This window comes from Macrotis lagotis, chromosome 6 (genome assembly GCF_037893015.1).
Source record: "Macrotis lagotis isolate mMagLag1 chromosome 6, bilby.v1.9.chrom.fasta, whole genome shotgun sequence".
In the NCBI taxonomy this organism is placed as follows: Eukaryota; Metazoa; Chordata; class Mammalia; order Peramelemorphia; family Peramelidae; genus Macrotis; species Macrotis lagotis.
This window is the reverse complement of record NC_133663.1, coordinates 203,180,694-203,203,073: the sequence shown is the minus strand read 5'-3', so window position 1 is coordinate 203,203,073 and position 22,380 is coordinate 203,180,694.

Below are 22,380 nucleotides of genomic sequence, written 5' to 3'. Positions count from 1 at the left end.
CCTTTATTCACAGCATTTATGAAATTTTCATTTAATTGTTAATTAGTTTATATAATTTTCTAAATAAAGAAGCTGGCATTTGTGCATTTTTTTCTTTCCATAAAATCCAGTAGAAAAATATTGAAATTTCACCAGAATAGAAACAGTGATTCTTGATTATGCCCTAAAGCTTCCCTGAAAATAATTATGATTTTTTTAGTCTTTTTCTGTCACTTTCCTAAAATAAATAGAAATGATTGTAAAATTTTAGAATTTGAGATGAGCACAGAAAATGTCTAGACTAAATTCATGATTTTATAAATGAAGAAAATAAGATTTGAAGAAATGAATATAGTAGCAGTGCTAATATTAGAATTGCTTTTCTCTTTCCTTATTCAGTCTACTTTCCATTGTTTCAGAGTTCTGTGAATACTGAATGATTGTATTATTTTAATATATTATTTATATAGATTAATTATTTTGAGATTTCAAAGGTCTTTTGGCAGAGATGGTCTAAGAATCCTACACAAACATTATGGATATGTATAATGCAACTAATAAATGATTTAGGAATAAAAACTTAAAAATTTATTTTTTTTGATAAGTACTACTTTTTGCTTTCTCCTGTTTAATCATTTATATTTATATCACAATGAATAAAATTATTAAAAGTAGAAGGTTTAAGGAAAGTAAAATGTCTGAAAATAGACAAATTCTCAACTTTCAAATGACTAAAAATTGTCTTTATATGCTTTGAGCTTATTTTGGGGGAAAACAGAAAAAAACATTCATTGGAAATCTGGATAATAGATTGAAGAAATTGAATTGTCATAAATAATGCTATAAAAAGTCCTCTTCAATAACCTTTAATGTAGTGTTAGCATAGTAAGTTTGACAGTTTTCTTAGTGATTTTTTTAATATTTCTTTCCTTGTTTGTTAAATCTTATAATTCAAGCCAAATGTACCATGCAGATGACAGTAAGTGATACCCTAAACTGATTAGAATGTAATTGTGAAATATTTGACAACATAAATGAAAATATATTAAAATATAGATGATAATGCATTTTAAACATTTTAAATTAAATTTAAACAATTCAATATACAGGATGCAGGGATCCTTATGTAAAGCTGGGGGTGGGGAGAGCAGGGTGTGTTTATCTATGTGAATTTAATACCATGGATTAAGCAAATACAGAATGTATTTAGTTATTTCAGAAAAATAATTGAGGTGATACTAATAATGTTCATAGCTCTGACACTTTATTTTCATAATGTTTTCTAAGTTTATTCATAAATCTCAATTAGAAATAAATTAAATTCTAAAATACCCTGAAATTAATTTGAATTAAACAGTTTGCAGATGTGTAGAGAGTATGACAGAACAACAAGAAACCATTTTTTCCAGCCAGATGAGACCCTTCATTAGTAATGCCTCTTCTATGACTTAGTTTGTTTGGCTGTGTGAATAGATTTTTAATATGCCTGTTAACAGGGAGTCTATGAGTAAAACCATTTTACAAAATTGAAGATTTTTTCCCAAAATAAAAATTATTTAAAGAAGAAAAATTAAAAGATAAAAAAACCTGAAGGTTAGCAGAGTATATAAAAGGTTATTCGATTCCTTCTTCCTCCAATAGAAACCTATAAAGAAATGGCTGGTATTTTTTTGGGGGGGAGGGACAGAAGGTCATTTTTAAACTCAATTTGGAGGCTTTGGGGAAGTGCAATAATTGACCTATTTTTAAAGGGAGGAAAAAGTATAGCATTAGTGATAGAGTCCAAAGGAAAAATGTGAAATAATTTTATAAAGAGGTAGCAGCACCTATGTTTACTACTGTCTCAGTTTTAGATTCATTTTATTTTCACTTTAATTTTTTTGTAGCCAATGGGAAAACCTAAGTAATGTTTCTGTCTTTTCGGTCATCCTTATCACAAATAATCACTTCATGTGGCATGAGTTAATTATTCCAGATGTCTCTTTTTCTTTCTATTAGATTAATAGTAGTCAATTATGTATATTCTTGTTTGCATAGCTATTATGTACATATTACCTAATTTTCTTCATTATACAACAGTGAGTAGATATAATTATGACTATAAGTTGTCCATCTGTCTTTTCAAATAGACTGAGAAATGTTCTGTACTCAGTGCTTGGAGTTTCTTTTTATTTCTTCGTTAATAATATTTTGGAATACTATAGGCTTGATGCATTTTAAAAACACAGGACAACTGGAAATATGTGATTACTATACTAAAAGTTTATTATATGAATGCAACTTAGTCTAACTATTGCAAGAATAAAATAGTAATGTGCATACATATACAATATGATATAAGTCAAAAAAGATGACACAAATTAATGGAATTTTTATTTGAAATAAATTTTTAATCCTTGGGTAAAAGACTGACTGGTCTATTCTTATTTTTTCACAAACATCACAGCTGATCTTTTTAATATTTACCTGACTTTGGAAAATAAACTTACAAATTTGTATGCGCAGTTAAGTATAGATATTCAATTTAGTTGAAGAAATATTGAGTAACTTCTATGTATGAAGTCTTGTGCCAAATTCTGTAGGATACAGAGGTGGATACAAAGTAGGAAACAAAGATGGATGATGTGAGCCCTGGTATCCTAGAACAGGAATAAGTTAATGTTTGGGATAATTTATTTGTGTTCATTTATTAATTTATTTTTATTCATTCATCCATTCATTTAATTAGATCTCCAATTATTCGTTAATGTATTTGTTTTATATATATATATATATATATATAATATATATATATATATGTTTATACATTCATTTATTTATTAATTCATTTGTTAAAGTTTCCCTGATGTTGTGGTCTTCAAAATGAAGGAAACATTTATATATAGACTAGGTCTCTCAATCTGACCTAGCTGGAAGTGCATGAACTGATACTATCCTGATCAACATAGGATCTTTGAGTTGTTTGACTTCTGACTTAGTTCTTTAGGCTGTCTTTAGATAGACTTAAAAGGTGAAAACTCCTAAATTCTAGAAATCTACCTCATTCAGTATCCTTGGTATATCTCACATTACCCCAGCTATGCTTTAACATAGCTATATAATCATGCACATTCAATTTAGTTACTTAGTTACAGATAAGTTAGTTAAAGGTAAGGGATCATTATGCATGTTCATCCCTTATAAAGAATACATTTTGAGAGCAGTAGTATCATATATGACATATCCCATAAGAATGGAAAAATGTCCTTTTAGGAAAAAAATGTTTGATACATATAAACAAATATGTAGGCGTATATATACATATGCATACTTATATATATGCATACATTATGTGTATGCACATATATATGACTTCATATAAATAAGAAAATTCATTTATGAAGCTCCTTTGCAATTAAATCTACTAAGTAGTAGCTGAAAAACTAAAATTTTAATTGATTTACACATGATTACACAACTAGCATGCATCAGAAGCAGACCCAACATCCAGGACGTTCTGAATCCAAAGTCAGGATTTATTAATAATATAATATTTGAATACAATTGTATTAACACCAATAGCAACATCCTCTATTTTATATGTGAATGTAATAATATGTTGGGGCATTGCATTAATTATGAAGGAGCTAGTTTAATAAATCCCAATTCTTTACAAAAGTTATTATAAATTATATTTTTTGACAAATTACTATTTTTTTCAGTCATCTTAAATCCTAAATCTATCTATTGCAAATTTCTTTAATCCTGAAGAAGCAAATTTGCTTTGGGGAAGAGGAAGGAGGTAGAAAATTGACCTGTGAGACAGCAAATACTATCTAATGTGGTAGATCTTGCTATTTCTTCCATTTAGACAGTTATGGATATGAGCAGTCATTGTATGCAAAAGATGATTTACTAATTGCATAATTTTACATCATGTTATATGAAGTCCCATTCAAACATGTCTATTTGTTGCATATTACTTGCCACAGTATAGACGGAAACCAAAATTTTAAGTAGGTAACATAGACAGTAATCAAAGAAAATATTTTCTTGAGAGCAGCCTGTAGAGCTTTGAGACCAAACTATCTATCCTTCATCAGTATAAAGCATTGATTGAGCCTCTAGGTACCTGACACTGTTCTAGCTGAGAGGCACAGTGAATGGTATGAGGGAAAAAACTTTGGTAGAAGTTTTATATAATTAAATCTATGAATGAGCTATGAGAGAACATTGATAAAAATTATGCAGGATTGAAATTGGTGATTGGAGCTTAGGCACTAAAAGCTTACATACCCATATATACCAAATAAGAACAATATATATGTATATTTGATAACATTTTCTTCCAGTTTCTTCCTGATTTTAGGTATTCTAAATTTTTTTGAGATGTTACTTTTTGATAGATGCATTCTTTGTCTTTCACATATGACCTCACTTCTGTTTTATGCACAGATTCTAATAATTTATTTAAGAATTAACTTAGCCTCTGTTAGTGAGATTTGGGTAACTTTGCAGCAGTTAACATAGTTATCTTCCAGAATGAGTCATTTTTCCTCTTGACCTAATGATAAAGATCATGACTTCTTCCTTTCCAGGTGTTATCTGATGACTTCAGATATTTTCTCTTATATTTCAAATTAAATTAAATAATTCTTAGGCATACTGTCAGAAGGAGCCAGTATACAGCAAATGAAACATTATTATTTAGGCATGTAAAGCATTCCCTTATTTTATTTTATTCCTTTATACTTTGCATAAATTTTGGCACGGCCTGGGAGAACTCAGGATAAGTTCCACATTATAATGACACATTATAATAGGCATTGCTGACTGTGTCAAAGTTAAAATATAAAGCTGGCTTCTAAATTAAACATTTTCTTTTTCAGACTGCTAGGTTCCCTGATGGGCTTTGTAAAGCTATGAGCAGAGCACAAAGAATGAAGGGTTGAAAGCAATACAAATTTGCTCTTCTCCACAGGCAAGAAGGACAATTATAGAAATATGAGAGGAACCACTGTGAAAATACTTAAATGGAGAGTTTAATGCTTTGCCCAAGGTCATACAAAAAATCAGTAGTAGAACCATGAACAGACCTCTTGAGATCTAAATTGGCTCCTTGCCTTGTAACTATATAATATCTTCTCTTAATCAAGCATGACCTTTCTCATATAACTGTGCAAAATTCAGGAGGGGAATAGAGGATTTAAATATAAGATTATCTCCCTTGCTTGTTCTATGTCCCGACAAAGTCTCTCTCTCTTTGAAGTTCTCTTCTCAGATTAGCACTTCAGAGACAGAGGTCGAGAATGGCCTGAATCAAATGTCATCTTCAATATGGTAGAAGTCTGATTCGTTTACAAAGTAAAATTTCCTAGTCCTCCTGAGTCTACTCATCATTTGTAGACTTTTTAACAGCAAGTTGTATATTGGAGAAAATATTCTCAAAACATCAGAGACCATGGCTTTCTGAATCAACTGTACCTATCTGAAAAACTAACATTGGTACTTAAACTCATTATGATTCAGCGTGTTCACCTAATTAGATGTAAAAGTGCTACGTGCCCTATCCACTATACAAATTGATGTAATGACCCAAGATGTCACACACACACACACACACACACACACACACACACACACACACACACACAAACATATCACCTTCAACAATAGTTTATAGCATATCAAGGCAAAAGGGTTGTAAATGAGAACCAGAGGGGAAATTGGAAAGTCAAGTGATCAAAAGGGTTGTAAATAAGAGAGAACCAGAGGGGAGATGGGAAAGTCAAGTGATAGTTTGGAGCTTAAGAGGGTCTGTATGTTAGGGACAGAGCATCAATTGAAGTCAGGTAAACAAGCAAATTAGGCAAAAAAGATATTATAGGAAGTATAAGTGTCTGAAACTGAGGCAAAGCTTTCCACCTATATTTTTTCCTGTTATAGCAGATTGGTCAACTCTGAGTTCAAAAATCAATTAAATTTATTACTTATTAAGTATCCACAATATTCAAAGCTTATAGTTTCTCCATAAAGAAGCAATAAAAGTGTTTGGCCAGAATAGGTTTTTCACTGGTACCAAGACAACAAGAAGCATCATCTCATAGAATATTTGACATTCACTATAAGAGCTTATATGTCAACATTTTGTTGAAAAATAATTAAATTAGGTCTATAATTGTGTGTGTATGTGTGTGTTAGAGAGAGAGAGAGTTCTAAATAAAACATGGGAATGCCTCTGTATTTCTCTAAGTGTACATAGAAATGAGCTAAGAAAATTTAAATTCACTGATGGGTAGATTCTGAAAATATATGAAGGGATTATACCAAACCTTAGAAAAAAATTTTGAGTCATAATTCTCAAAAAATGTATATATGATGAATGAAAATTTCAAAAACCAAATTATCTGGGTAATAAAGAATTATTTTATTAATTATGGCTAGTTATAATTAATAAAAAAGTTTTACTATCTCTTCTATTCAAACATGGATCATGATGACTTCTTGACATTTATATGCCCTTGAAAAAGTGTATGTTCCCAACAGGCATCAATCAACTTTGATTGTTTAACAATTAATGATAAGAATAAATATCCTAATTGTAATGAACTACTCTAATCAAGGGCAAAGGAGACTGATTTTGATTATGTCACTTTTACTTTTACACCACCACTACCCCTAGCCCCAGGTCTCACTCAAGCCTAAATAGAACACAATGGGCTTTTTCATTTGGATGAAATTTGAAAAAAGATTGCTGGTAAAGTTTATCCAATGTAATTATAAGTCAAAAAACAGCAACCAAAAAACTTGCTTTGCCCTAGTTAGAGGGATTTGCTATAATAGAAAAAACAGGGACATGAATTAAAAACTTCAAAACTGGTTCTAAAGGGTTTATGTCACTATAAGTAGTCTAATCTATGGAACCAGATCTCCAGAATTCTTGTAGGGCAAATGAATTCAGAAGAGTCCAACCCTGCCTTATTCCCAGGGACTAAGCTTAGAATTCCGATGTCACTCCAACTAAACTGCTGGAAATTTTCTTGAAGACTCACTAAAGGTTGACCCAAAGATCCCCAAAAAAGATTTTCCCTCAGACAATAAAGTTTCATTATTCATAGTAGGACTGGAGACATTTGCTGTCAATATCCTTAAGACATTGCAATAAATTAGCTAACAATAAAATGTATCAGGCTTTTTAAAATTTGCAAAACATTTTTATTGAAACATGCACACACAAAAAATTTTTACTTAATTTTTTTCAAAAGTATTTCCCTTTCTCAAAATTTTATCCTGATGTCCCAAATAAATAATTATTAAACTTTCATGAAGATAGCAGCAAAGAATTGGTGATAAAGAATTGGAAATTAAGTGAATGTCCTTCAATTGGAGAATGGATTAACAAACTGTGGTATATGTATGTTATGGAACACTATTGTTCTATTAGAAACCAGGAGGGATGGGAATCCAGGGAAGCATGGATGGATTTGCATGAACTGATGCTGAACGAGATGAACAGAACCAGAAAAACAGTGTTCACCCTAACAGCAACATGGGGGTGATGATCAACCTTGATGAACTTGCTCATTCCATCAGCACAACAATCAGGGACAGTTTTGGGCTATCTGCAATGGGGAATAGCATCTGTCCAGAGAAAGAATTGGGGAGTTTGAAAAACGACCAAAGACTATTACCTTCAATTTAGGGGAAAAAAACCCAGCATTTTATTAAGTAATTTTGCTATCTCTTATACTTTATTTTTCTTCCTTAAGGATATGATTTCTCTCTCATCACATTCAACTTAGATCAATGTATACCATCAAAACAACATAAACACTGCCTTCTGTGGGGTGGGGGGAGGAAAGCAAGAATAGGGGAAAAATTGTAAAATTCAAAATAAATAAAATCTTTCTTAAAAATAACATTCATGAAGAAAATTAGTTGGAAATTTCTAAATCAAAAGATATCTCTTACTCGACCTTAAATGTAAAAATAAATCTTTAATAATTGGAATTTATTAAAACCAAGTTGGTGAAAAAATATCTTTAAGTATCATAAAAAATTATAACATTATTATAAATAAAATGAATCCCTAATTACCACAAATGAATTCCTAAATATTGCTCTTCTCTACTTAAAAATTTTTTGAAATAGGGAGATTTGTTTTCTATATGAAGCAATGCTAAAAATATACCCAAAATTAATTTAACTTTATTATAATAACCCCTAAAAATTAAAATTTCTTACAATTTACATTAATAATAGTCAAATAATTTTAGGTGAAATTTCCTTTTAAATTTAGACAAAACTGGTAATTTATCATTTCTTAAATTTTAGTACTTCAGAATATTGAAACATATAATCAATAGGAATGATAAAGTGACTTTACAGCTTACAAATCTATTCACCTTCCTTCAACAATATATTCATGATCTAACATCTATAAGACAATGGATATTCTAATAGCATTAGATACAATAATTTCCCAAGTTTCTGGATAAAATAAAATTTAATAATACCCTAAATCATATTGTGCATTTGAAAATTTAAATAAATCCCATCACCAATCAGGTGGCCTCAGTTTAATTGAATATAGTTCCAAATGAGTTAGCTTGTACAGATTGATCATTCATCTCATCATCAATGGCAGTATTCTGATCACATTTAAAAATCCATACAAAATTATCAGAAATGAATCAATTATATCTAAGTAAAAGAAATAATAAGTTAATATTAATATAGCACTAGTTCTATACCAGTCACTATGTTAAACACTTAAAAATCATGTAATATGTGCAATGACCCTGGGAGGTGTGTGCTATTTTTATCCCCTTACAAGATAGTAAACTGAGGTAAACAGGTATAAGGTAACTTGCTTAGTGTTACAAAGTTAATAAACCTCTTAATGTGAAATAGCAAATGCCTTTTATATTATGTTCTTATATACCATAATTTTTTTTCTAATAGGTGAACATAATCAGACCACAGTTTGATTTCCTTCAGGGTAGATTTTGGACCAAATCAAATCAAATTTATACTTATAATCCTTAATTGTAATATTTTAACTTCACTTTATCCAAGGTCAATCTATTCTTAGCTCTCCATTCATTATTATTCACAAACTCACTGTTTACTTTTTCAATTTTTTTTAGTAATAGTAGTAGTAATACCATCATCACTGACATCATAAATACCACCTAAATATTATCCATATGATCGAAACAATGTTCTCAAGCACTTTTTTTTTCCTTCAATTTTCTTGTTTTTGTGGGTCTGTTTCCCCTTTCAGATTTTGGCTTATATAGAAACATTTTCACAATTGCACATGTATAATCTATACAAAAATTGATTGTCTTCTCAAAAGGGGGACAGAAAAATAAGAGAAATAGAGAATTTAGAATTTGAAATAGAAAATTGTCAAAATTAGTTTTACATGCAATGGAGAAAATGGAATACTAAATAAATTTAAAATAATTATTAAAAATAAATGTCTGATGAACTTCTACTTTACTTCTATCATTTTCTTTAAGGTAATTGTGACTTTCAACTAATTTATTTTTATTTTGGCTTTCCTGTAATATTTCTAAAATATTTAGTATTATCATCTGATAAACTGAATTCTACTAGATCTTTATGGGTTGAAAAAATCAGTCATGGGGGCAGCTAGGTGGCGTAGTGGATAAAGTACCAGCCTTGGAGTCAGGAGTACCTGGGTTCAAATCTGGTCTCAGACACTTAATAATTACCTAGCTGTGTGGCCTTGGGAAAGCCACTTAATCCCATTAGCCTTGCAAAACAACCTAAAAAAAAATCAGTCATAAAGGTTTTTTTTTTTATCTCAGGTTCATATAGTTCATAACATTTTGTAATTGTTTTGGAATTCATTTTTTAAAATTTTACTTCTTTAAGGAAAATTTGTGTCATTCCTTTTGGGAAGGAAGTGAAAACTTGAATTGCATTGTATCCCCCCCCTTCTATATTTTATTCTTAAGTATAGTTGCATTATTAACATTTTCTTTTCTTTTCTTTTCTTTTTTGGGGGGGGGGGGTTCAAGGCAATGGGACTTGCCCAAGGTTATACAGCTAGGTAATTATTGTTTGAGGCTGGATTTGAACTCAGTTCCTCCTGACTCTAGGTTCAGTGCTTTATCCACTGTATCACCTAGCTGCCCCCTGATATCAGTATTTTCAACCAATATACCTTCTCCATACTCAATTTAATTAAACCTGGTTTTATCCAAAAGAAATATCTATTGGATACCATTCTTTGGAAGAAGGTAGAGACATGTTTCTTTCTCCCCACTTGGACTTCTAAAATAAATCTTTACAAGGATGAAGTATTAGATCAATGGTCTGAATGGCATTAGGATCTCCCATATAAGAAAAACAGAAGCATCAATCAAAATACCAAAGTCCATGTTAAGAGTAACTTTAGTTTTCATATGCTCAAAATTCACCATTTTTATTAAAGTCAGGATATCCTTCCCTTTTTACATCAAGGTGAAACTAAAACTTCTGTGATGCTTGGCAGAAGGAAAAAGAAAAGAGCAGAGAAGAAATTATCTTCTCTTTATAGTCTATTGAAGCAGCATTTCTTCCTGATCAATGGAACAATTTCATCATTATCCAAAACCTCCAAATCTTTCAGTGCTAATCTGATTCCCAAAAGGGAATGGGTTATAAACTTATTACTGTGAAGGTGCTCTAATCCAACTGCCACTACACTTTGAGATATTCTTTAGAAACTTCAATATTCATTTTGATATCCCTCTAAAACTATAAAATTTCTGATCTTCTTTAATTTCACCAATATTCTATCCCTCCCATTCATTTGCAAAGCAATAACCAGGCTTTAATATCATTATCTCTTAATATTACATGACCAGTAAGTTTTAGAACATTGATATTCCACAATCTTAGAACCTTTCCCTTGACCCAATTTCTAATTTTTAATAAGCTAATCTTTTCATTAATTTGTAGGTAGGTCATACAGTCAATAGAGCACTGGGCCTGAAATCCAGGACATGTAAGTTCAACTAATTATGTGATATTGGACAAATCACTTAACTTCTCTCTACTTCTCAGTGGCAAGATGGAGACGATAATAACCTACCTTTCAGAGTTGTGAGGTTCAGGTGAGATATTTCTAAAGAACTTAACACAGTGTTAAATCAGGAAGTTTGCTTTGTTTATGACTATTCCCTACATAGACATGCACATATGGATAATAGATACAGCTATGAATAGATATAGATTTATATAGCTAGATAGATATTGATATCTATATCCACTAACTATATTTGTATATCTGATACACACAGACTTACATACACACAATTATATAGAAATAGATATTGGACATATAGATATCAATCATTTATCTATCCACAAATATCTATATCTATACTGGTGAACTTCTCCAGGCAATCAAATTTTGACTTAATTTTACATAAGCCCTCATAACTGATTATATCAAAGGTCTTATCAAACCTACAAATGTTGTATACAGACCTCTGGTCTTTTCTTAGCATTAGTCCTATTGATTGTTCATCAACCCTTTCTGAAGCCATACTGGCTCTCAGGAGGGTGGCTATCTTCCAGGCATTGAGGAATCTGGTAAGAATCTTACCAGCATTGACTAAAAGAGAAATACCCCTATGTTTGTCACAGGAAAATCTATTCCTTTCACCTTTATAGATATGAACAGTACACTCCTTGAATTCTTGGGGAATAACCTCTTCATGTCATATGATCTGGAAACCTTCAGTCAACTTTTAGATGAACAGTGAAACCTCCACCTGGAATAGAATCAGTACTTTGCCACTTGAAAGAACTTAATGACATTCAAAAATCAGTTGGAAATTCAGCTGGGGACTGATTGGCTTCAACCCGAGATAGTCAATGGATTCTGCATTGATTGATAATGGTCTGTTAAGAACACTGTGGAAGTGTTCAGTACATCTCTCTAGGATTATGTCCCTATCATTAATCAATGTAGATCCATCAGCACTGAGTAGCTGAGATGCACCATATGTCTTTGGCCCATAAATAGCCTTCAGGGCATCATAAAAGCAATTTTGTCCTTTATTGTCTGCATAAAATGCAGAATTGAAGCAACTCAAAGAAAATGTAGCATACATAAGTTTACAGTACCCACTCCAAGTGTTCACATGAATTATTTGTACTCTATCTGTGGTAGTGCATTCTGAGCTTATACTGGTTTGATCAGTCACAGTCAGACATATTGTAATTTGTCACAAACATAGTGATGTCATTTGGTCTTCTTTGATAATGAAGGACAAGAACCAACTAACCATCTCAATCTATTTAAATCTATCTTTTCATTAATATCTATTATTTATATGTGCATATCTATGTATAGACACACACACACACACACACACACATATATATATATATATATATATATATATATATATATATATATATCTGTATCTGTCAATCTGGATATAAATGTAACCCTTTATAGCTATCTATAGCTATATCTACACCTATCTACTTATAGATAGATAGATGTACATATGTATATCTCCCCATATCTATCTCTCTATCTATGTTGTGGTGTTCTCTCTTTGTGCCAGGGTCAGACTCTATCTTCCATTGAATTTTAGATTTTGACTTCACCTTGATTCTCCTGGATTTTTTGTACTGAACTTCCCTTTCCAGGGTTAAGTTCCATTGGATTTTGAGGTTCAGAATGCTGTATTTTTAGGTTCATCTTGCATTTTAGGGCAGATCATTGGGAATTTCAGAGCCTTTAAGCATGTACAGTCCCATTTTGAGTGATGAAGTCACTTAATTTTTGGTAGATGGTTATTGTATAATGTTGATCACTAGAATTTTCAAAGTCATTGCCCTTGGGCCTTCTCTTTTGGATTTTTTTATTTTTAGCACCTCTGGTTTACTCTTTCACATCTCATATCTGTTTCCAAGAACTGCCTATTTCACCTAAGAAACACCTCACAAATATACAGTGTTTTCTCCTCTAATATTTCCATCAATAATGCAGATCCTCACCACCTCATATTACAATGACCTACTGATGGGGCTACCTGCCTCAAATCTCTTACCACTCTAATACATTCTTAATTTAGTCATTAAAGTTATTTTCCTAATATACAAGTTTAGTTAACAAATTTCACTGATCAAATATAAAATTCTCTGTTTGGTATTCAAAGTACTTTATAACCTAGACCACATTTACCTTTGCAGGGTTCTTAAATTTTACTCCCTAGTGACATGGGCCTCCTGGCTGTTCCACAAAAACCAAAGCCAAAATCAAACCAAAAAAAAAACCCCACAACAATTCTCCATCTCTGGCCATCCCCCATCACTGAAATACTCTCCCACTTGGAATCCAATTACTGACATCTCCTTGATATTCTTTAAGTCTCAACAAAAATTTCACCTTCTATAGGAAGTTTTCTCTGATCCCTCTTAAACACCAGTGCTTTTCTTTTGGTATTTCCTATTTCTTTTGTATATAACTTAGTTTGTATACATGTAACTTGATGGTGTTGTTGGTAGGACATTGGCCTTAAGTGAGAAAGACTTGAACTCAAATCTAATCTCAGATACTGCTCTTGCATACTCCCCCTTTTCTTCTCTGACACTGTCACAAGTCTGGTGTAGACCTTCAATGCCTCATGCCTGGAATAAAGCTATAGTTTGCTGCCACAAATCCATCTCCACACCATTCCTTTTGTAGTTGTTTATAAAAAGGGACTGTCTTTTCATTTTTTTGCAAGGCAAATAGGTTTAGGTGACTTGCCCAAGATCATACAGTTAGGAAATTATTAAGTGTCTGAAGATGGATTTCAACTCCAGTCCTCCAGACTCCAGGGCTGGTGTTCTATCTACCGAGCTATCTAGTTGCCCCAAAATGGTCTTTCTAAAATAGAGGTATGATCATATCACTTTCTTAATCAATAAATTTCAGTGGCTCCCTATTGCTCCTAGGTTCAATAATAAAATCCTCCTTTTGGCATGCCCCCCCATATATCTTTTTGGTCTCCTTATACCTTCACTTCCCCTGTTCCACGTTCACACTAACTGTTTTAACAGCAAGCAGTAAGAAACTCAAATCTAATAGAGGAAATAAAACTTGCAAGAAATCATGTGCAAGCAAGTTGGATAAAAAAAATAATGTCCAATAATGAAAAGAGGAAAATAATAGCATCAAGAAAAAGGATCAATAGGATAAAAAAAAAGACAAGTAGAAACTGGCATTTGAAGAAAGGCAGGGGAGCTAAGATTAAGAGATGAGGCAAAGCATTGATGCTTAGAGACTACTGGCATATTGTTGGGGAAAAAAATTTCTAGTCAATTTCTCCTTCAAGGAACTATAAAAAATCCAAGTGTTGCTGAATCACAGAAAATAGTAAATGCACAGGCCATTGTTTATTTTATGAGAATTTTCAGTGTTAATCTTCATTATTGAACCCAAATATATAGAAGAACAAGGATGGAAAATTTTTCCAAAAGAATTTTGGTTTTACTTCATGGTTCCAATGAGATTAGTCGAATGATATTACTTCAAATACTGGAAGACAGATTCTATGTTCCCTTTTAGTCTTTTCTTCTCTAAATTATATTTAGATATATTTTCTTCAGTGGATTTACTATAACTAGACATAAAACTTCACCATCCTAGAACCTTCTAGAAGTCAAGAAGGTGAAGTAAGCAGTATATTTCCCTAATGTTCTCATATTCACCTCCAAAGAACCATGAAATAGTAGAACCAGAAAAAAAGATGAAGTATAACAATTATTTAGCCTAAGAAACTTGGAAGATCAGCAGGAAAGGTTAATCTCACTCAGCTAATAGGGGAGCACAGACCAAGACAGGAAATGTCCCAGCAAAGCAGAAGGAAGTTCCCCCTCAGCAAACCACTAGCAGATCCTGAGTCCCACTGCTGTCAAGTAGACAAACAGACAAACAACAGCATAAGGACCCATCATGTGTCTCAGATATATGCAGATTCTAGCTCTGACAACCACCATTGTGCTTCAGCATAGTGCTAGTCAAACCATTAATCTTTGATAGCCAGACCTCGACATGATCACCCTAGCATTAGGAACACAGGTAGCTAAACCCCTGTCTGTTTCAGGGTACCACCAGAGAAACACAGAAAAACTCCAAGTCACTTAACGCTTTGCTTAAATAAACTGCCAGTGACCAGTTATAGAAGCCCAAGTCAGCATCAGTTATACCTATTTGACCTCTAGAAGTATTCTGCAACCTCTACTCCTTCCCATCTGTGAAGCACCAGATACTAGGTAGCCTTGTAAGTTTCAGGGCAACATCAGTGAATCAGGTAAATAGCCAGGGCCTACAGCCCATAGCACAAGAATCCTGAGAAAGTGCCCTTCTGCAGCTGGGAATAAAGCTCAAAGTTAGAAAAAAAGGAAAAAAAGTCAAAAAACATGAGGAAAAAAAATAAAAAGAATCTGACCATAGGAAGTCATTATGATGACAGAGAAGATAAAGACAATCTCAGAAGAGCATGGAAATATCAAAATATCTATGAACAAAGAAAAATGTGAAAGGGTCTTGATTCCAGAAAGACATCATGGAAAGTTCAAATAGGAGTTATTAAAAAAATCATATTAGAGAGATAGAAGAAAATAAATTAGTAATACAAGAGAATTTTGAAATATGTCAACACAGAAAAAAACACAACTGCTTAAAAAGTAGAATTGGTCAAATTGAAAAGGGAGTACAAAAGTTAAGTGAGGAAAAGAAGTCCTTAAAAGTTAGAAGGGGATAAGTAGAAGCTCTATGAGACCACAAAAATCAATCAAATTCAAAAGAATGGAAACATGAAAGAAAATATTAAATACCTCAGAAGATAGACAACTGGCCTGTAAAATAGATCCTGGGGAGTCAATGTCAGAAACTGTGTATTACTTGAAAGCCATAATTAAAAGTATGACCTGGTTAGCATGTAAAAAGAAATTATCAAGGAAAACTGCCTTTATATCCTGGAACTAAAAGGCAAAATGGGCATCAAAAGAATCCATTTATCACCTCAAGAAAGAGATTCCAAAATAAAAACTCCAAGGAATATATTAGCCAAATTTCAGAACTATCAGATTAAGGAAAAACTTATTGAAAGTGGTCAGAAACAATTCAAACATCAAAAAGTCACAGCCAGGATTACACAAGATTAGCATTTGGTAACCCTTAAAGGATCAGAGGTCATGAAATATGATATTCTGGAAGGCAAAGGAGTTAGGACTACAACCAAAAATCACTTATGCAATGAAATTATGCAATATTCATGAAGATGAAAATGGTCATTCAATGAAATGGAAGCATTTTAAACTTTCATAAAGAGAAGACCATAATTGATCAACAAAATATTTAATTCCCAATTAAGAAGCCAAACAAAAGATAAAGGATTCAAAGGAGATGAAATAGCTATATCCCTACATGGGAAGATATTTGTAATTCTTATATACTTTACCACTAATAGTTTAGCTAGAAGGAATATACATAGACAGAGGGAATAAGTATAGTATATTTGAGGGAATAATATTAAAATAATGAAGGCATAAAAAGAGGAAGAGAAAGAAGAGAGGTAGAATGGTGTAAATTATTTCACATGAAGAGGCAAGAAAAACCCAGTACAGGAGAGAGAATCATGGGAGGGTGGGTGATGGGCTTCACTTGTATCTTATTCTCATTACTATTGCCTCAAGGAAGGCTATATAAAAGCAGTTGAAGCTAGAAATATATTGGGGTCAGGTAGGTAGCACAGTAGATAAGAGCACCAACCCTGGAGTCAGGAGGACTTGAGTTCAAATCCGATCTCACATATTTAATAATGGCCCAATTTGTGTGACCTTGGGCAAGTCACTTAATACCGTTGCCTTAAATAAAAAAATAAAATTGAAACAAGATAGAAATACAATTTATTTAATAGGAAATTAAATGGGGAAGCAATTAAGGAAAATGGGAGAAGAATGACAGGTGAGAGGGTAAACCAGGGGAGGTGAAAGACAAACACTGTCAAGAAAGGAAAGGTTGAAAGGAAAAAAAAAGAAAGGAAAAAAGAGGTCAACTAGCTTTGTGGCCTTGGGCAAGCCACTTAACCCCATTTGTCTTGCAAAAAAAACCTAGGGAAAAAAGGTCAAAAAGGAAGAAAAAATAGGATGTAGAGAAATCTATAATTAGCCATAATAACTGAAAGTGAAAGGGATGTACTTCTCCATAAAACAGAATTGAATAGCAAAATGAATTAAAACACAGAATCCAACAATACATTGTTTACAAGAAACACACTTGAAAAGACACACACAGAGTAAAAGCTAAGGGATTGGAGCAGATTCTATTATGCCTCAACTGAAGTTAAAAAAAAAAGCAGGGATTACAATCCTGATTGCAGTCAAAGTAAAAGTAAAGGTAGATCTAATTAAAAGGGATAAGGAAGTAAAGTACATCCTGCTAAATGTTACCATGTGGCAATGATACCATATCAATACTAAACATATATGCACCAATTGTATAGGATCCAAATTTTTAAAGGAGAAGCTAAGTGAGTCACAGGAAGAAATAGACAGCAAATTTATATTAGTGGAGGAACTCAATTGTCCTATCTTAGAATTCAATAAATTTAACTAAAAAATAAACAGGAGGGGAGGCTAGGTGACGCAGTGAATAGAACACCAGCCTTGGAGTCAACAGTACCTGGGTTCAAATCCGACCTCAGAAACTTAATAATTGCCTAGCTGCGTGGCCTTGGGCAAGCCACTTAACCCCATTGCCTTGAAAAATCTAAAAAAAATAAATAAACAGAAAGAAAATAAGGAGTTGAACAGAATATTAGAAAGATTAGATATGGCAGACCTTTGGGGAAAACTGAATGAGAAAAGAAAGGATTATATGTTTTATGTAGCACATAGCATCTATACAAAAAACTAGTCAAGATTTAGAACCTAAAAACATTAAAATCAAATGTAGAAAGGTCATAATATTGAATATATTCTTTTTTGGATCATGATGCAATTAAAAACTACATTCAACAAAGGGCAGAGTAAAAGTTAATTAAAAATATTTGAAAACTAAATAAAGTGAACAAATCATACAATCAATATTTTATTAAAGACAATGAAAATAAGAAAACATCCCCAAAATTTAATGGTATCCATCCAGAGTAATACATAGGAAAAAAAATAATTCTCTCAATTCTTCAATCAACTAAATGGAAAAAGAACAAATTAATGAATTGAGCATGCAACTAAAAGAACTTAAAAAACTAGAAAAAGTTTGATTTAAAAATTCCAAATTGAGAACCAGATTGGAGATTCTAAAAATCAAATTGAGATTGATAACACTGAAAGAAAGAGAACAAAACTAAAAGTTACTGAGTTAATAAATAAAACTAGGAGCTCAATTAAAAAAGAATGAGATAGGGCATTGGTCTACTTCATTAAAGGAAAAGAAGAGACACTTCTGGCCAAGATGGCAAAAAGAAGACAGGCACTCTGTAAAGTGCTCCTCTTTTCCCTCCAAAACAAAATGAAAGAAACCTCTTAACAGAAATTCAATCCACAAAACCCAGAAAGAGAAGCTAGGAGAAGAACACCTACCAAGAAGATCTGTCTCAGGGGACTGTGGGTGAACTAGGAGACAAGAGCAGCAACATCGGGAGAGCAGCTGGGGGGAGCCAGAGGGCTAGTCTTAGCTGGGAGACTTTGGTGAGTGGCAGGTGTGAGATCCAACTTTCACCACAGAATCTTTGGCTGGGAGGAAAGGAGATATGGGGGGGTGAATTCCAGAACAAACTTTCAGAGCAGGCCTGGAGAACAACCAACTGGGCCAGGGACCTGAGCTCCATACTTTCCTCAGAGCCCTTTCCCCAGAACAAACAATAAACAACCCTCCACCCACTCAGGCTAAGGTAAGGTGGGGCTTATCACATTATTCAAGGTCACTCAGACTCTGCTACTGAGGGCCCCAAACACTCCAGAGAAAGCAACCAGTAATCCCTACTGGGTGGTCCTTGGAATTACTAAACCAAGTGAACAAAGCCTCCAGCATCTACAAAAGCAAACCTCTGAGAGCCAGCCCCTTTGTCCCAACACAAGATCCTAGAAATATGAAGAAATGTTAGAAAAAAGGGGACCCATGGAGAAATAATTAGAAGAAATAGATTCTAACCCAGAGAGATCTAGCATTTCTGAGGAGAATATGAATTGATCTCCAGCCCAGAAAGACTTCCTTGAAGGAATTAGGAAGGAGTTTGAAAATAAATTGGAAAAATTGATAAAAGAAACTCAAGAGAAAATCAACATCTTGCAACAAGGAAAAATAGAAAATGAGAATATCTCTCTCAGATCTTCAATTGGGCAAATGGAAAAAAGAAAATGATTCTCTAAAAACTACACTTGGGCAAATGGAAAACTTCAAAAATAGAATTGACAAATTGGAAAAGTTGTTTCAAAAGGTAAATGAAGAAAATTCTTCTCTAAAAAAAAGAATGGAATTGGAAACTAAAGACTTCATGAGACAACAAGATTTTGTTAAACAAAACCAAAAGATCAAAAAAATAGAGGAAAATGTAAAATACTTCATCAGCAAAACCACTGACTTTGAGAATAGAGCAAGAAGGGATAACCTGAGAATTATAGGCCTTCCTGAAAACACTTAAGAGAAAACAAAACCTGCACTTAATATAACAGGATTTAGTGATGGAAAATTGCCCTGATATCATGAAACCAGAGGGCAAAATAGTTATTGAAAGAATACATCGATGCCCTCCAGAAAGAGATCTTAAAATGAAAACACCAAGGAATGTTATGGTTAAATTCCAGAACAATAGAAAAAAAGAAAAAATCCTGCAAGCAACCAGAAAGAAAAACATTAAATACCAAGGAGTCATAGTAAGGATTACAGGAGACCTAGAAGCATTAAGGGATTGAAGGGCCTGAATTGAGATATTCCAAACACCAAGGGAACTTGGAATGCAGCCACAAATCCACTATCCAGCAAAAATTGATCCTTCTCTTCCAGGGAAAAAGATGGACATTTAATGATAGGGGAGACTTCCAATAAAATTTCCTGATGAAAAGATCATAGATAAATAGAAAATTTGGATATCAAACAGGGGGTTCAAGAAAAAAAAACATGAAAAGGTGAAAAAAAAGTGTAAAGAAAAAAAGCTGCTATCTAATGAGATGAAACTGGCTATATACCCACTTGGGATAAAGAGTCTTATAACTCTTAAGAATTGTAACTCTATTAGAGAGAAAATACTTAGCCAGAAATGATAGACACTCATAACTTTTCTGTGACTCAGAATGACTGAAAAACAATATCTCCTTAAAAAGGGGTACAGTAAGGAGATGGGAAGAAGACAGAGACTGAATGGGTAAATTTCATTACATCAAGAGGTACAAAAGACTCATTGCAATAGAGGGGAAGAAGGGGAGGTGAGAGTCACTTGAATCTTCATCTCATCAGACATGGCCTAAAGTTAACTTAGACACACTCAGTTAAGAAACTTATCCTACCTTTTAAGCACCGAAAGGGAAAAAGAGGAGGGGGGACAGTGATGGGGAGAAAAAGGGAGCTAACAGAAGGAATGGAAGAAAGGGAAAAGGGAAAGGGGAAAGAAAAGGGAGGGGGATTGATATAGGAGGGCAAACACACTGAAGGTGGCCATAATCAGAAACAAAACACTGGGGAATATAGATAAAGGGAAAAAAGGGGAAAAAATACAAGCAGAAGGAAGATAGCATGGAGGGCAATAAAGAGATATTAATTATAACTTTGAATGTGAATGGGATGAACTCTCCCTTAAAACATAAGCAAATAGCAGAGTAGATTAAAATCCAGAATCCTACAATATGCTGCTTACAAGAAATTCATTTGAAGCAGAGAGATACATATAGAAACAGAACAAAGGTAAAAGGTTGGACCAAAATATATTTTGCTTCAGCTGAAGTGAAAAAAGCAGAGGTAGCAATCCTTATCTCAGACAAAAGGAGCTGCAAAAATAGAGTTAAAAGAGATAAGGAAGGAAACTATATCCTCCTAAAACATACCATAGACTAAATATGTATGCACCCAAAAGGATAGCATTCAAATTTTTAGAGGAGAAGTTGAGAGAGCTACAGGAAGACATAGACAGCAAAATTCTACTAGTGGGAGACTTCAACCTACCACTCTCAGATTTAGATAAATCGAATCATAAAATAAACAAGAAGGAAGTTAAGGAGGTGAATAGATTGTTAGAAAACCTAAATATGATAGACCTATGGAGGAAACTGAATGGGAATAGAAAGGAATTTTTTTTTTCTGCAGTACATGGCATTTACACAAAATTTGACCACATACTAGGGCATAAAAAACCTAATTATCAACTGCAAAAAGGCAGAAATAGTGAATACATCTTCTTCAGATCATAATGCATTAAAAATCATATGCAATATTGGGCCAAGGAGATATAGATCCAGAACTAATTGGAAACTAAATAACTTCATTCTAAATAATGAGTGGATCAAGCAACAAATTAAAGAATTAATTATTTCATCCTAGGTACTGACAATGATGAAACAGCATACCAAAACCTATGGGATACACTCAAGGTGGCTGTCAGGGGATATATTATATTTTTAAATGCTTACATGAATAAAATAGACAAAGTAGAAATCAATGAAGTAAATATGCAACTAAAAAAATAGAGAAAGAACAGATTAACCCCCTCCAATTGAATACCAAATTAGAAATTCTAAAAATTAAAGGAGAAATTAATAATATCAAAAGCAAGAAACTATTGAACTAATAAATAAAACCAAAAGCTGGTTTTATGAAAAAACCCAGTAAAATTGATAAACTTCTGGTCAGTTTGATTAAAAAAAGAAAGAAGAAAACCAAATTGCTAGTATCATAAATGAAAAAGGTAAACTCACCACCAGTGAGGAGGAAATTAAAGTAATAATTCAGGATTATTTTGCCCAACTCTATGCCAATAAACTTGACAGAATATGTGAAATGGACGAATATTTACAAAAATATAAGTTGCCCAGATTAAATGAAGAGGAAATTAAAAACCAAAATAATCCTATCTAAGAAAAAAGTAATTCAACAAACCAGTATTTAACTCCCTAAGAAAAATCTCCAGGGCCAATAAAAGAAAAGAAGAAAACCAAAGATCCAGTTTAAAAAAGAAAACACCATGAATGAAGAAGAAATTTAAGCAATTTTGCCCAACTTTATGGCAATAAATTTGATTATTTATTTGAAGTCAATGAATATTTATGGAAATATAAACTATCTAAATTAAAAGATCAGGAAACAAAATGCCTAGTAATAGCATCTTAGGAAAAATAACTGAATAAACTAATAATGTACTTCCTCAGAAAAAAATCTGTAGTTGAAGAATTCCCAAATGAATT